The 17375-nt window shown below is 34.8% G+C and overlaps 1 protein-coding gene across 2 annotated transcripts in view; it reads right to left on the bottom strand.

Moving 5' to 3' along the window:
- The window catches only part of Zfand3 (zinc finger AN1-type containing 3), a 275896-nt gene that overhangs the window by 191476 nt on the left and 67045 nt on the right, over nt 1–17375 (bottom strand). The window lies entirely within an intron of this gene.

The following is a 17375-nucleotide window of genomic DNA, read 5'->3' as shown; positions in this document are numbered from 1 at the left end:
TGGGTGCTCCGTCAGGATGGTTACACCAAACGAGCCTCACAGGAGAGGACACAGTTTATAAACACCAGTGTAATTCTTATTTCTGAAGAGTGACCTCACAAGTGGCTACCACCAAACACTGCTGAAAATCACCTAGAAAACAATACAGTAAAATCCTTTGGAATGTCAAGAAGACTATAAATGACATCAGAATGATGGCAATGTTGTATGAATGGATACTTACGGCTTGGGATAAAGTTTTCAGTGATGCCGACATTTGTAGATTTTTCCAATGACACTAACATTTACAAATTTTAGATTTAACACCTAAGCTTTATCTCAAACAAATTGACAGTTGGAAACAGAAATGAATATGATATTCTCTGAAAACCCACACTCAGTAACTTTAAAATGGGTTTTAATAAATATTCTAAACTTGTGTCTGTATAGAAAATTTAAACAAACCTGTTCACAGTATTAGAATAGTTCAAAATTTAATCAGCAGAATATATAAATAATTTTATATATTCTGTGATCTTAAATATTTATATGCAGTTACCAATGGGATAAACTAGGTGAAAACATGAGATTATTTTCACCAATTACATATGTATTTTGTTTGTTTGTTTGTTGTTTTTGTCTTGTTTTTTTGGTGCCAGGGATCAAACTCACAACCTTGTTTCTTGCCAGGCAGGCGTCTGCACCACTGAGCTGTATCCTCAGTCCAGCTGCACATGTATTTTGCACATGAAAAACATCTGCAACACATGTGTGAGCTACTTGTTGACAGAACTTATTTCATCTACTCCTCTAAAAGTTTCTGTATCCAACATGATCAAAACACTTTTTTTTTTCTCTTTTTATCAGTACCGGGAATCGAACTCACAACTGCCTGCTTACAAGGCAGGTGCTTATGCCGCTGAGCTAAACCCCCAGCCCCAAAACACTTTTTCTTACAGAGAAAATGGAGAATTGACTTATACTTAGATCTCTTCATATGCAAATGTATACTTCAGAAAATTCAAACCCTGTGCAAGAAAAAACACTAATGCTTAGCAGAACTCACGTTTAGAGTGGAGAAAATAAGTTCACTGCTCTTCAGCTACCTAAAGAACTCACATACCAGTTAAGGTTTTGGTTCAAACTTGTCCTATCTTGTAAAAGTATTTTTTCATAAGTCTACAGTGTATCAATGGAGGGCACTTTCTGGAAAAATCTTCTATACTTTGATCTGGGTTATTCATGTGTACCCAAAAATTAAGTTATACATTTAAAATTTTACTATATACACATTATAGTTCAAGTAAATAGCTTGTCTTCTTTCTTTTCTTTGTTTTTTGCGGTGTGGGGGTTGAACCCAGGGCCTCTCACACATGCTAGGCTAGTACTGTACCACTGAGCTACAGTTTAGCTTGCCTTTTTTTTTTTTTTAACTTTAGACACAGTTTTACGAAACTTCTCAGGCTGGCCTCAGATTTTCTATCCTCCCATCTCAGACATCTGGGTAGCTGGGATTATTGCTGTGTATCATCATGCCCAAGTTCATGAGCACTTTGGGAACAAAAATAACCTCAAAAAAATGCTGCACCATTTTAGAATGCTACTAAAAAGGCATTCTTTGTGTTGCAATGAAAGCAGATACAAGCAGTATTTCTCAACCACTGATTACAAAAGCAAAAATTTCACGATTAAACTGAGAAGAAAAGCTTTAACAGCAGTAATAATCAAGTACCCCCTGACCTCACTCTTCTTCTGGCTACTCACGCTGCTTCTGCAAGGGGGCTGAAGGAGCACCACTCATTTATAGAGATACGAGTGCCTTTTCCCTAATAAAAGTCACAACAGTTACGCACAAATTTTATAATGGATTCATCATACTAAAGAACCACTTCTACAGGGGGCTGGGGGGGGGATCAACTCAGAGGCCTAAGTGTCTGCCAGGCAAGTGCAAGGTCTTGAGTTCAATTCCCAGTACCAAAAAAAAAAAACACTTCTTCTAAGGCACACTATTGACCTGTACACTTCCCATCTCTGCAACCATATAAAAACTATACAAGAATTATTTTCGTATTTGCCCTAGCCAAATATTCTTGCTTCATCCTGATGAAATACACATTTATCTATTTTCACTATAAGTCAGACTTTGAGGCAAAGGCACTCACTTAGCCATTTTTATGGAAAATCAAATCAAAGACAGGATAATTTTAAAGGAAGATGAAAAGTAAACCTAAAGTATTATTGTTAGATCTTTCTTTGTCAGAAAATGAAGCACAAGCCTAAGGAGACAACAGTTATAAAAGTTTGAACTATAAGGTTAAACAGAATAGCAAAGGCAGCTTTATGGCTAAGAAAGAAAAGCAGGAGGTATTTTTGAGCAGCTGGAAAACATTCATGTCAAAAGACATTTACATGATCCAACATTTTACTTCATGTCATTCAAGTAGGATCTAAGAACCAACAAAACATCTACTAAATATACAGAAGAGAAAGCAATGTTAGCAATGTACAAACAAAAGGAAAACTTAAATGTATAGGTAATGTCACTGACATTTTTTAAATGTCACTTATACTTCAAGGGCACCTTTCCTTTACTCAAATTCCAAACATTTTCTACATTGTATCAGTCAACTAGCACATTCTCAAGGATATTGTGTAAGGGTTGGAAAGATAATCATTCCCAACTTGAAGCTGGACGGGGCAAGGTTGAAATACAACAGCATAAGAAAAACTGCTTTCCTTATTCCCTGTCCAATAAATAAAATTCAAACTCCCAACTATTACCTGGCTGCTTTAATCATTCACTAAAATACAAGATTGACGAAAAGGCTGCAAAAGAAAATTCTCCATGTCATCATCCTGAGCTGTTGTGATTTCCAGCAGAAAACGATTAGAATTAAAGAGTAAATTTCTTTTGCCACTCTGTTTCAAAATCAGATTCTACTATTTCTTTTTGTATCTAAGTTTACTGTTTGCAAATATTAAATTTCTGTCCCACTGGTTGGTATCCCTCCCACTATTATAAATTTTACAGTTCTTTCGTCAGTCTAAAAGCCCAGGTTGCCACCATGTAAGAGCAATGGCCTGATCTGAAATGTGTCACCCCAGACTTGGGTTTTCTCATCTATCAATAAAATGCATTACTCAGACTGGTGACCCCTGTCAGTCTTTGAATCTATAATTACACAAGGATATAATCACTTGTAATTCATCCAGAGAAATACTAAACTCTCCTTTGTTGTTCCTAGGCTAAGTAGTCACTATTTACTTTTGATAGTCTATTTCCTAGTTTTTCCGAATACTTTGTTCATTCTGGAATTAGCATGTCTTTAGACTCTGAATGTCTAGCCCTAAATATGGTAAATGGATAGCTCTGTGATTTCTGTAAGCACTATTCCAATGTTAGTTCTTGTTAATGATTTGAAATACAAAAGCCATCAATGAATTTTATTTAACTGGTTTTCTTAGCACTTTGGGGCTGTTTTAACAATTATTGGTGTAAACCCTAACCTAGTCCCATTCTGAGTTTCCCTAGGTACAGTATTTACTTTCCTTAAGTATCTTGCCCTGATCCTACTAAGTGTGTTACCATTTATAGTCAACAACTTTCTCAACTATCAGGTATTCTAAATTATAATTCAGTTCTCTATTGATGCCATTCATAAATTTAATGAACAGAATTAGTGCCATCATCTAAGACTCTGTGGAAATACTAAAAAGCACCTGGCTCAAGATCTACCCGACAGCATTCAACTTGAGTGCATGATTCTCCTTCACAAAGCTGAGGTCTGGAACTGAACTGCGACTAACTAAGCTTAACAGGGTTCTGACACTCCTGTGAGTTTACTTTCACAGAGCTTGCCACTTCTCACAAACACACCGCCCAAACTGTCATAAGAAAAACACAATGAAAGATTATATGCTTGCAGAAAACAGACCCATAACAAGTACAGTGAGTGCCCTAAAATGGTGAGTCTGCAATTTCATCATCTCTTAGAAGAATAGAGCAGAGATTTTCTTGACAAGACTGTACTGAACTGGCTAGATTAACCTCAGCACTTGAGGACGCCAGGAACAGACTGACAAAGCCACAACTTGGCAAATGACCTCTCAGCAGCAAAAGCACTTTCCAAAACTCGGGCTCCTTTCCACTCCCCACCTCCACCCCATGGAGCCCAATATCTCTAAAGCCAGTTGGCTTTTGTTCTTAGATTTGCCTATACCTTATAATTATGCCTGTTCTACTTGTTACTGTAATTATATTGTTATAACCTAAATCGGTAAGTGCAAAAAGAAAGTATTATTTCTATGAAATCCACGTTGATTAAATAGATTATATGCTAGGAGTAGTAAGGGGCAGTGGGTAGAAAAAGGAGCAGAAGGGAAGGGGAGAAGGAGAAATGGCAAAAAGAGAGGGCTCCAGTCTAGAAAGCCCAGTCCAGAGGCCATGTTCCTGCTGTGCCAACCTACCACAGATGATGTATTACTTGTACGACCTAGAAATAAGCAGATGGCTCTCAAATCAACTGACATGTAAAGAAAGTCTTAGGCCTTATTTTTAAAAATGCATATCGTGTACATTTATGTTTTAAATTAAAGCTTTCACATTTTTTTGAAAATTCCATATTTTACCAATTTTTTGCTCTTAAGTTTCAGTCTCACCAATCGGAATAAGTGGCTTCTGGGACACACTTTCCATATCCTGAGACAAGCCAATCATAAACCACAATGATGATACAAATAGCTACACACTAATTACTGGTATTATTAACATACCATATTCTCATTTCTCAGGAAAAGAGAGGATTTACAGGTTTAGAGGTAACATCCTAACGGATACGAATTAAAATATAAAGTTGTAAAGTAAGTCAGAGATACAAGCTCAAGAATTAAATGGTGCCTCTTATATGAGAAACACAATACATACAAATAAAGAGCAAAATAGAAGAGAGATAAACAGAAGTATAGAAAAGCTCAAATACTTTCCCAAATTATATTCCACTGTTTTAAGAATATTCCTATATGTTAATTTGTTTCATTTACATTAACAGTATCTTACTTCAATGAAAAAGTTTATTACTATGTTTCTTTTTGTAAGAGTTGGTTTGCTTTATGTCTTGTATTAGTAACTAATTTAAAAATAACACTGTAACAGTGTGATAACTATTATTACCCTTATTTGGTTTTGAAATTTTTATTTTTTCATATAACAAAAAATAGGATAAAAAAGATGTAATGTTCAGGGATTATACTCATGATTAGTCACTATCATCATATGAACAATTTCAGAAATACAGAGAAAAAAATCCAGGCAATTTTACCAAAGTCTTTTTAAAAAACTGCAAAAACAAATGAAAATGAAATTCTTAACATTAGGCAAAAAATCTTTTTGGAGGGGGACTAGATGATACATGAGATTATTCACAATTGGGTAAATTTTTCCTCTAAGTGGATTAATTAACTGCTCTATCATTTTGCTGAGTGCTGCCCTGCAATCAGGTATCATTTCATAATCAATGGCAGTTTCTAAAACGAAATCTGTCTCCACACTCTTATATACCATCACAATAAATTAAGAAGTAAATGCCTCTCTGAAACCACAAGTACAAACTACGTTTTATCAAGTCAAGATAACTAGAGTATATTTATTTACCCAAGCATAGAAACCTAAAAAAGAAATACAAAATGTCTTTTCAACTATACAATTTAGAAAGTTCTTTTTCAAAATACTTTATGCAGTCTTTAGTGCAGTAATTATTCCAAGCAATGAATACTGAAACAATTAGGTAAAGATTACTTTAGAATAAGATACCATATGGTCTCAAAGATTCATCCCACAAATTACTTAGCAAATATAAAAAGTTATACCTTTAGATCGTGGTGCTAAAGTCAAGTTATTAAAACTTTCTACAAGAGTAAAGGGAAAGCCTGACACATCATATTCACGCTAATGCAATGTTTTAAGCTAAAATACAGCATTGACACTTTATGATTCCATACTTTAATTCGCTTTTGTTTAATCGCTATTGCACAGAAAATTGCAAACTTTACCTTAATGCTAAATATACTTGCCAGAAAGATTTAACTTAAGGCACAAGAAAACAACACAGCAAACCTAAACAGGGTAAGTAACCTATATTCTTTCGAAATCTCATTGGCAAAATAAACAAAAAGAGGCGAGGAAATAGTGTAAATTGAAGGGACTAACAGCCAAATGCAATCCATAAATCACTTCTTGGATTTTGAACAGAGGAAAATTCAATATTGGCTAGAAAAAAGTTAACATTATGAAATTACTAATCTTCTATGTGCAACACTGTGGTTATGTAGGAAAACACTTTCATTCTTAGGAAATTTCATGCTGAAACAATTCCAGAAGAAAAGTAAGACAATATGGACAAGCGGCTCTAAAAGGGTTAAACTAGCACGTGTGACAAAGTTAACTGGTGAGTCTAGGTCAAGAGTATCCAAGAGTTCATTATGCTACCCTATCTCAATCCTTCTGTGGAGTGAAACATTTTCAAATAAAAAGTCAGAGAAAAATGCACACACAAAAGCTTGCACATGAATTTGTTTGTTACACAGTCAAAAACTAGACACAATCCACCAAATGCCCATCAACTGAACAGAAAAATGAAATGTATTGTCCACAGAAGAGTATACTGTAACTCAGCAATAAAACAGAACGCAACAGGTACATGCAATATACAACATGAAAAGACCTCAAAAACACTGTGCTCAGTAAAAGAAGCAAGTCACAGAAAACTACATCTCATTATGGCTCTACTTACATGCAAGATTCATCAAGGGTAAATCAATATAAACCTCCCAGCAATAGAGCAGATAATGTGTCCCAACAAGCCCAAGAAAATTTTTCAGGGTGGTGAAAATTTCTGAAACTGAATTATCATAATACAACTCTATAATTTACTAAAACTCAATGTACGTTGTTATAATGGATGAGTTTTATAGTATATAAATTAGACCTCAATAAAGCTTGTCACAAAAAAGTTGGGTCAGGAGCCATCCATGATCTAAAAAACAATCAATGTAAAGCAGTAATTTTGCAAAGAAAGAATTATCTGCTAGTACCAATTAGCACAGGGAGTCGGACATCAGGCATACCTATAAAATTAAAGTGAGTCATATGTCTAAAATAATAAATATTCAATAAAATTTGGCTTTAAAAAAATGGAGTACAATTTATTTTATAACCCAAACTAAGGCTCTCACATAATATATAAAGTTTCATAATCAAAAGTCTTTGCCTTCAACAAAATAACACAATTAAATAATGGACCAAAAAATTTATTTAAAAAAGCACTTCTTACGTGATAGCAAAATACACTCAATGCTTAAATTTTTTTAGTTTATTAGACATATTATCATTAATTCCCCTCAAAATACTCCCATTCCCCTAGCTTCAAATATACTTATCCCATTCATTTGTGCCTCATTTTTGGCTTTGTTTTTTGTATTTGTTGTGGTGGTGGTTGGCTTTTTAGTTTGTTTGGTTGGTTTTGTTTTTTTGTTTTTTGGCTCTTGCTCAATTGCTGGGCTTTTCACTCAGCCTCCTAGAGTGCTAGGATTATGGCTGTGTGTACTACCCATGCCCAGCTCTTGTGACCTGCTAGAGCAGGTGAATGTCTTTAGTTGCACCATCATAGCTGCACCAAAGTCTTGAATGCTTCAAAACAATTATTCAAACATTTTAGGGACATTCTGACTGTGAAGAAAGAGCCAGAAGGCCACTGATGCCAGATCTATGAAGGATGAAGAAACACCGTAATGTTATCAGGAGCCTACGACATTTTTGATCACATGTTGTAAAGGCACAAAAGACAACTTCTAGAATTGATTCATAAAATGACCACAAAAAGGGTATATATGAGTTCAAAGCAAAGCAGAGTATTACTAAGTTATACTTTAATTTACTATGCAAATTAAATGTTTAATTTAAATATCATCACTCCTTGGTCAAAAAGTATATGATGTCATCAGCCATCAGCAAAATGCCAATCAAAAACACAGTAAGATATACATCACATCTTCTAATAGGATGTCTATAGTAAAAAATAAAAACCAAACAAACACAAATCAGAATGCAACTGTCAATCAGGATGTAAAGAAATTAGAACCCTCTTAGAGTTGGTGGGGTGTGAAATGGTGCAGTAACTGTGGAAAGTGGTTTGGCAATTGCTCAAAAAGTTACAGCACTACCAAGTTCGAGAGTATAGGCAACAACTGTGAAGACAGTAAGATTCACTATGACGCCCATTCTGGTTTGATTATTATCTTCTTTTGAAGTCCTGTAATGTCTCCAATGTTTTGGTTTTATTGGTCTTGTTCTTTATTGTTTTGTTCAATTTTATTATAACTGATGATATAGGCGATTCTTTTTAAGATAGCAAGTGGCAGTATGGTAACCACTGTTAATCACCTTGTATTTTGTTTTTACATTGTGTATTATGTCCATCCTTTTGATTTCACTGATTCTGTTTTGTTAGGTCACATTTGGTTTTATTCTCTTCAAAAAAAGTAATAACAACTGTGGAAGTAATAAAACCCAAAATGTGTAATTGTCATTGTAAAAAAGAGAGGAAAAGAAAGTACTCTAAAGGACATAACTGCATGTATATTTAAGTGTATAAGATAGATAATCATATTACTGAATTTTGTTGGATCATTGAACAGAACTGTTTGTAGTCTCACTGTTTGAATGTCCACTTTATATGCTTTAATTTTGTAACTCGAACAACTATTTCTAAGATGACAATATGTAATCTATTAACTACCGCTTATTTCCTACCGCTTATTTTTTCTGAAATTCTGAATAACTTGTACCCTTTTTGGTTTTTTTTCTTTTTCTTCTTAAATAACATTTAAAACAAGAAGTTATAGCACTGAACTAGCACCTGATTCAGCAATTCCACTCATAAATATATAACCAAAAAAAACTGACAGCAAATGCTCTAACAAAAACTTATACATGAATGTTTGTGGCAACACTACTCACAAGCCTAAACAGGTGGAAAAATCCAAATGTCTATCAACTGATGAGTGGATAAATAACTCTGGTGCATCTATGCAATAGGGTATTATTTAGACATAAAGTGGTGCAGTCGTAATGATACAACATAGACCAAAAAAAAAACAAACTTTGAAAGCATTATGCAAAGTGAAAATAGTCACAGACACGAAATACACAGAATACAGTAAATCTGTAAGAAGAAGGGCAAGTAGTTAAGGAGAGAGGCACATGGAGTGACTGCTGACTAGGAATGGGTTTCTATACACGGTGATGAAATGTTATAGAATGGGACAGTGGTAATGACTGCAGAACACTGTATTGTACGAAACACTAAACAGTTTAAAAATAGTTAGAAGGGTGTGTTCTTAAGAATTTTATAGTCATAGGACACCATATCCTGCTGATATCTTCTTCATGGGCCTGTGGGCAATCACATTTGAAAACTGCTACTAGAAAGTAAAGAAAAAATTCTGAATCAAACAGAGCCGTTAAATTAGCACTGAATTTTAAGTACAGGAGCACAGGATTTTTATCTGGTTGTAATGTCAAATACTTTTACTGTACATATATTTCAGAGGCCATGACTCTAGCCAAAATATACTTGAGTCTTTGCATTCATGATATTCAGCATATCAAAATGTACACTTTCAGAAATCTTTTATCAGTTAATGCCAGCTGCTCATGTATTATTATATTATATGGGATACAAACATACATACTACAAACCTTACCTGACAGCCCCGCCTCAAACAGCTTTCCAGTAAACAAAAGTAAATCTAATAAATATTTACATATTCCCATATTGTGTCCCAGGCACTGTGCTAGGTTCTATAACACAAGCCCAAAGTAGTCTCACAACACATGAGCAGCAGGAATACCAGTTTTTTAGCAGACCACTATAGAAGTGTCCATCTCTTTTCAACATTTTCCCTATTTAACTCACAGATGTGGATATTCTGCTTCATCCTTCCCTGGAGCACTACAGGATTCTCATTTTGTCATATCAATCCCTTTAAATTCCAGTTTTCATTTCATGTAGGAAAAATGTACATCCAAGCAACCTCTGTTACTATTTCAAAGCAATTGGAAAATCCCAGAATCCACATTTCCATTGGGCTGAGACTTTCCAATATGCCTAATAATGATACTTTATGACCTAGAAGTTCCAATGAATTGGTAGTAAGAAAACATTGATTTGCTTCAGTGGCACTGTAATTGGAATAGTGATTAAATGTATCATGTTAAATTTACCCTGGGCCTTTTCCACTGTGGAAAATATAAAATGAGCTATCAGCAGAGCACCAGCAGAGCCTAAACTCTTTCCTTCAACAATCATACTTCTCCTGCATGTCAAAGGTGGTATGTTTGAGCTTCCCCATTAATAATTCGGGGTGTAACATGACAGACTGTGTACATCCATACAGGCTTCCACAGGATGCACACTGGCTAACATGGTTTACTACGTTTAGCAACTTGGGACAACCTATGTATGTCAGAGAAGTGCATCTGCACCACTATGGTTAATGGTCTGTCAGCATTTCCATTATAAAGCAATTTTCAAAGGTTTATTGCTCTGCTGAAGAATTTGCTCCGAGCTGAAATGTGGCATTCCAGAAAAGCAAAAACTGTGGCCTGTAGTTGTTTATTCCTTTCCAAATAGGCTAAGTAGCTTGTTTGTTTGTTTGTTTTTTTAAAGTTAATCTGGCCTTTTATTTCAGAATTTCCTCACAAGAGCCCTATGGGAATGTCCACAAAATAAAAACTTGACACCTCACAAAGGGACTACTGTTTGGTAACAGCGGCTAGCAGTTTGTAAAGTACACACCACAGATTCCATTTAGTGATGGAAAATAAGCTTTAAAAAGCAGCCTATTTTGATAAATTACAAACTTTAATAGTTTTTCATCAATTCTACCTAGTTACAATTAATTCATACTATTACAATGCTCCACCTTTACAATGCTGGCAGGAGTGTACATTAGTGTCACTACCATGAAAACCCATATGCAGAGACCTCAAAAAACTAAAACCAAAACTAGAAATCCCATTTGACCTAGCAATACCTCTTCCAGGTATATTTTCCTGAATGAGTTAAAGATGACATATTATGAAGATACCTTCAACTCCTAACTAAACTTCTGAAGCAGACTACAGTCCTATGAACAAATGAACGTATAAAGAAATACACAACAGAGTACACTATTAGGCCCTCAAGAACAATGAATTTGAGACCTTTGTAAGAAAACAGATTACCCTGAAACTATAATGCTAAGTGAAATAATAAGCCACGAGAAGTTAAAGATCTCACACTTTCTCTTGTATGAAAAACCCAAAGTATACATAATCTAAGGAGCAAAATGAAAGACAAATGAAACAGAAAGATTCTTTGTAAAAAACAGAAGAGGTCTAGGGGTGGGAAAGAGGCATGAGGGAAAGGGAAGTCGTACCAATTCACAAATCCAAACTAGAAATTTATTTATTACCAATATATACTAATAAAAAATGCCAGTAATGCAATTAAGATATCTACAAAAATACAGGGGCTGGCATAAGCACCTGCCTTGCAAGCAGGCGGTCGTGAGTTCGGTCCCTGGTAAAAACTGGTAAAAAGTTTTTAAAAAAAGATATCTACAAAAATACAAACTACAGATGCTTTTCCAAAAAGGAAAAGAAAAAATACTATAGAAATAATGTATTCTGTGATTAAGGAGCTTTAAATCCATGTAAAAAGCGACCAAAACTGCAACTATTATTACTCAATATTTGATGTTATTTTACAATGAATTTCTACACAAACGGAAGTCTGCCCAAATACCACTTGCAAGATTAAATGATACCATGTGACCTCAAAAGTGCTAAAAAAAAAAAAAAAAAAGTGCCTAGCATGGTTGCACAAGCGGGTTATTCTAGGTAATTTGGAGGCTGAGACAGGGGACTCAGTTCAAGCCAGCCTTGAAAGACAGATGGCTAGGGATGTGGCTCAGTGATAGAGTACTTGCTGAGCACAAAAGAGCCCTGGGTTCAATTCCCAGTATTGCACCCACCCTTCCCCCAAAAAAGGAAAGAAGTACTTAAAAGGTTACTTGCTATACAATTTTTTTAGAACAACATGTAAGTAAGTTATAAATAAAAACATTAACAATAAATCATAATAAAAACACCATAATGGTCAACACAATTAAATGCCACTCTAACCCTATAGAATAACTAAATATAAAAAGACCCAGTTAACAAGTTAGCATCATATTTAGTGGTGAAGCATTGCTGTTTTCCCTTGATGCTAGGAAAAGATGAGCAGATTCACTATCACTATACCTACTCAATATTATAATGAAGGCCCTAGCTAGGGAAAGTAAGCAAGAAAAGCAAAACAAAGAATCGTAAAGAAGAGAAATGAAGAAATAAACCTGTCATTATTTATACATAACATGCTCAGACACATAAACCACACAAAGAGATCTATAAACTATTACCATTTGCAAATGAATTTAGCAAGGTCACTGATTGTAAGAGACAAAAATTAATTTTATTTCAACATTCCAAGCAACAAATTTTTTAAAAAGGAATTTAAGCCATTGTCTTATTTAGCACAGCACCAAAAGACATTTAGTAACAGTAAATAAACCTAAAAGATATGTAGGGCTGCTATACTTAAAATTATAAATCACTGGTGAGAGAAATTAAAGACTTACATAAATAGAATTATATACTCTGTCCTTATGGTTATATTATAACATGACAGTTTTCCCAAAGTTATCTACAGTCAATAGAATTTCAATCAAAACCTTAGCAGTTTCTTTTAATTAAAATTGACAAGCTGACTCTAAAATTTATATAGAAATGCAAAGGGGGAGGAATAGGTAAAACAAATAATAAAGCTACCGAATCTAAACTATCAAATATCAAGATTGACCTAAAAGTTACAGCTATAAAGACAGGGTCATTGATACAGAAATGAGCAAACCGACCAATGGAACACAAAAGAGCTTAGAAACAGACCCACACATATTCGATCACCTGATTAAAGATACATATCACCACATCAAATCACTGGGGGGAAACTATCTTTATTTATATTTATATTATTTAAATAACTAATAATGTACTAGATCGACTTAAGAGTCTGTATTTAAAAAATGAGCTTTCATCATTAACATCACACGTAAACGTGTACAACAGACACAAGTGTAAAATTTAAAACAATAAAGCTAAAACAATGAAACACAGCACACCTTTGTAACTTTGAACAAGACAAAACTTGTCTGAACACGAACACTGATGACATAAAACTCCAATAAACTGTATTTCATTAAAATTAAAATTAAGAATTTCTGTTTAACAAAAGCTAACCACTAAGGAAGAAAGCTATAGCTCAGGGGCAGAGCATTTGTCTAGTATGTGCAATGCCCGAAATTTGATTTCTAGTCCTATGGGAAAAAGACCAAGGGAATAAAAAAGTAAAACCCAATTGGGGAAAAGATAACTCCAAAGCACTCATGCACGCACGCATGCATGTGCGTGTGCATGTGTCTACAGGCGGTAAATGGGTGGGGGCAGGGGTGGGTATATGTGTAATATACAAAGAATTCCTATAAATCAGTTTAAGACTCACATCTCCATCTAAAGTAGACAAAAGACTTAAACCAGCACTGGTTAATAAGGCAAACAGAAAACAGCTTGCTGTCATCACACATCAGAGAACACGAACTGCAATCAAAATACTGGGCTAAATAAAAATGTAGCTCAGTGATGACAACAGTAGCATATCTAACACGTATGTGGCTCCAACGAAACAGACACATGTAATGCCTGTATGTGTTGACAGTTGGGCTATGGATACAGAAAGAATTCAAATGACTCTTGCTATTATGAGCAGCTACCCATACTGTTTTTCAACGTAGTTGGGTTCTACCTGAAAGAAAGACTTGAGTGCTAAATGCAAGCAGTAACATAACACAAGACCTAGTTGTTCAAATGAATTATCACAAAGATGAGGGTGGAATATGTCTTAGCATGCCAAATCAATTCACGCTTCCAACACAGATGCGAAAGTAATTAAGAGAAAATACTAAAAAAAAAAAAAAAAAAAAAAAAAAACCACTTAAAATACATGCTGTATGGGTTCTAAAAATGATATACACATTTGAAAGCGGTCAAAAGAAATATTACACAAACACAAGTTATATCAACAAATAATTTTCTATTTTTTCAAGCTAATTAAAGACTGAGCAGTTATTAAATCATGGTTCAAATCAAATACACTCTAGCAAGCAGGCAAGTATTACACAGCAACCTGCGCAATGGCAAGCTCAACATTCACCAAAGGAGTACACAGTTCCATACATCTAGGACACTGGGTCTCAGACTAACACATTACTACTTTCTTCTCTCTTATGCCCTTTTTAACTACAACACATGTGAAATTCAACGAATGGTCTTCCAGTGTGGCAGACACTGCTGCTAATATACCCATTCCTCCTTCCTAACAAACTTCTTATTATCTTCTGGGAAATTGTTAAGTCTACAATGATTTCGGGAGGCGGCGGGGGGGCGGCAGTTTTACAAGGATTTGCTAGCTTTGGACTCACTAGCCCAGGCTGGCCTCAACTCGCAGTAATTCTCCTGCTTCAGCCTCCCAAGTGCTAGGATTAAAGGCATGCACCACCACATTGGGCTTCAAGTTTTTTAAAAGGTAGGCTTTCATCACTTGGTAGAAAAGCATTTATTTAGGCCCCTAAAGTTACTCACAGCCCCAAACAGTCAAGGACTCAGCAACTTCAGAGAGCAGTCTACACAAGTTTGTCACATCACCTTTTAAAGATAATCTTTCTATACTTTCTGCAAATACTTAAACAGATAATAATTAAAATCCAACAAGAAAGAGAAACTGATCTAGAAAATAGCATTCCTTTCCTATTCAGTCATAAATTTTTAAGGATCCCATAGCACTGTGGAAAAAGGAGAGAAGAAGCCTAACCAAAAAAAAAAAAAAAAAAAAAATTTCAATGCATATACCATGTAATGACATGGAAAAATCAAACTCTAAAAGAAAAAACACAGACATCTGAACCATTATGCATTCCTACAGATATTGCCCTAATTATGCAACTGCAGTTCAGATTTTAATTCTCCTTAGAATTCAGCATTATCTGACTTCATTAAACTAGTTCAGAGCTCAGCAGAGCTGATCTATTATAATATCAGAGACTAAACTATATCCAGTTCAAGTTGCAAGGCTGGCTTTAACAAAATTTAATACACAATCAGAAACATTTAATCATCTATTAAAAATTATGTTCTAGGGACTGGGGATTTAGCTCAGCGGCATGGGCGCCTGCCTTGCAAGCAGGCAGTCATGAGTTCGATCCCCGGTACGGACAAAAAGGAAAAAGACAAAAAAAAAAAAAAAAATTATGTTCTAATCTCAATCTGCAAAAATTTCAACTATATTCTAGTATAGAAAAGCTGGAACCCATATAAAATTTACATTGCGGGCTCTGGTACTTTCTAGGAGGATGGAACACAATTAAGAAAAGATCTTAACATGGTTCCACCTTACACCTTTTTTGATTCAGTAGATTAGCAAGATATACAGAAAATCTATAGATGCCTCCTTATTGTAGTCAAAAATGACAATACATGGAAATACTCAACATTCTGCTTCCAATCCAGGCACTAACAAAACCAGGGAGCCCTCTTACCAACTCACTGTTTATCTCAAGTATATTATTTACAAAGTTTTTCTATACAGTGACTTTATTTAGTGATCCTAACTATTGTGAACTGTTGCCTTTGTATGTTAGTTTACACAGTAACGCATTTTCTGTCTTTTTTCTTTTTTTTTTTTTTTTGGTACCAGAGACCAAACTCACGACTGCATGCTTGCCAGGCAGGCACTTATGCCACTGAGCTAAATCCCCAGCCCCTAAGCTATCACTTTCAATAATCTTGGTATAAAGCAAGTACTTTAACTGGTACAAAATACAAATGATTTTGATTTTTAAAAATAAAGTCATAATGATTACATATTAATACAAATTCTTGTATTACATATTAATACAAATTCTGTACTCTTACTAGAGAACTACTTCCATTACTCTGCAATTTCCCTGCATTCAAATCCAAAAATCAAAATTTATACCTAAGACATTTAAAAGAAAAAAACAAACAGTTCTTTTTTAACCATATGGCCATACTTTTTACTTCATTAAAATACTCTGCTTTAAATTTTTCACTAATTGAATTGCCAAATTAAAAAATAGGGCCATGTCATGTAACCAACTGCTCTTGGTTAAAACATGTTCCAAGGACTTCCCATCTAAAGTATACGCATGGACACTAACACTCATGTATGCTATGCAATTTATTTTAAAATGTTAAGTATTACTGAGCAATTGTGCCAAAGCGATCAAAGTAGAATCTATGACTATGGAAGATCTCCTCTGATTAGAAATCACCAGTCCTATCCAAACAATTAGTATTGTTTTAGGGTTCAGTCATCCAAACCAATCAAACAAACAAATTTGTCAGATTTCAAACAAATCAAGTCTAACCTTCTAATTGTATAGACACAGAACTAAGGCCTAGAAATGCTTAAATGATTTGTCTATTCCTTTACTCCTCAATTTAACCCTAGCAGTGACCTTCCTTGTCATCTAGTTTAGTTATGATAGTTAAGACTAAATAGCAGCTCACTTTTTTGGGGGGAAAGGTATTTTTGGTTTAAAGTATTTATTCAACTGCTTTGCTCAGAATCATACTGAGTACTTTTTCTTCCTTTTATTTTTTTAAACAAACTATGCACAATTAACTGCTGGGCTTAAAAGAAAATAACTTTAAGCAAGTTATCTGGGAAAGAGGCTATTACTCAAAGATAAGCCAACTACTTATTTCTCATACCAGCCCTGTAAAAACAAGTAGGTTTTTGGTCTTTGATACGAGAAAATTAAGGTCACACAAGAGTTGTAGCTACACCGTTCCTAGACATGTGACTAGCTCTTTTCACTGCTCTATAGTTACACCACAGTAGAGTTGGTGATCACCATTTTTTTTCCCTCATCTTGTCTCTCAAAAGCACTGCCATTTCTCCCACCCACGATATATCAAACTTCAAGCTGACTAGGCACCAAAAAAAAACCATGTTTTTTGGCCCCCTGAATACAAACTCAAGGCCCCTCCAGACAGTCTGAGCAGTGAGTAGTGCAGTAATTTAAAAGGCTCAAAAAGCAAGAATTCTCAAAAATAATCGTGTGGGTATCTAAACAAGACGCTTATGAGATTTAGTATCTCAAAACAGTTTGAAGATGGAGACAAAACAAAGATGCAGGAAGTCAGTTCATTCTCAAAGTTCACACATGGATTTGGGAAG

This window comes from Cavia porcellus, unplaced genomic scaffold (assembly GCF_034190915.1).
Source record: "Cavia porcellus strain 051 isolate PalLab524CR breed Dunkin Hartley unplaced genomic scaffold, mCavPor4.1 scaffold_28, whole genome shotgun sequence".
Lineage (NCBI taxonomy): Eukaryota > Metazoa > Chordata > Mammalia > Rodentia > Caviidae > Cavia > Cavia porcellus.
The sequence above is the reverse complement of the archived record's forward strand: the minus strand, read 5'-3'. Positions and strand labels throughout refer to the sequence as shown.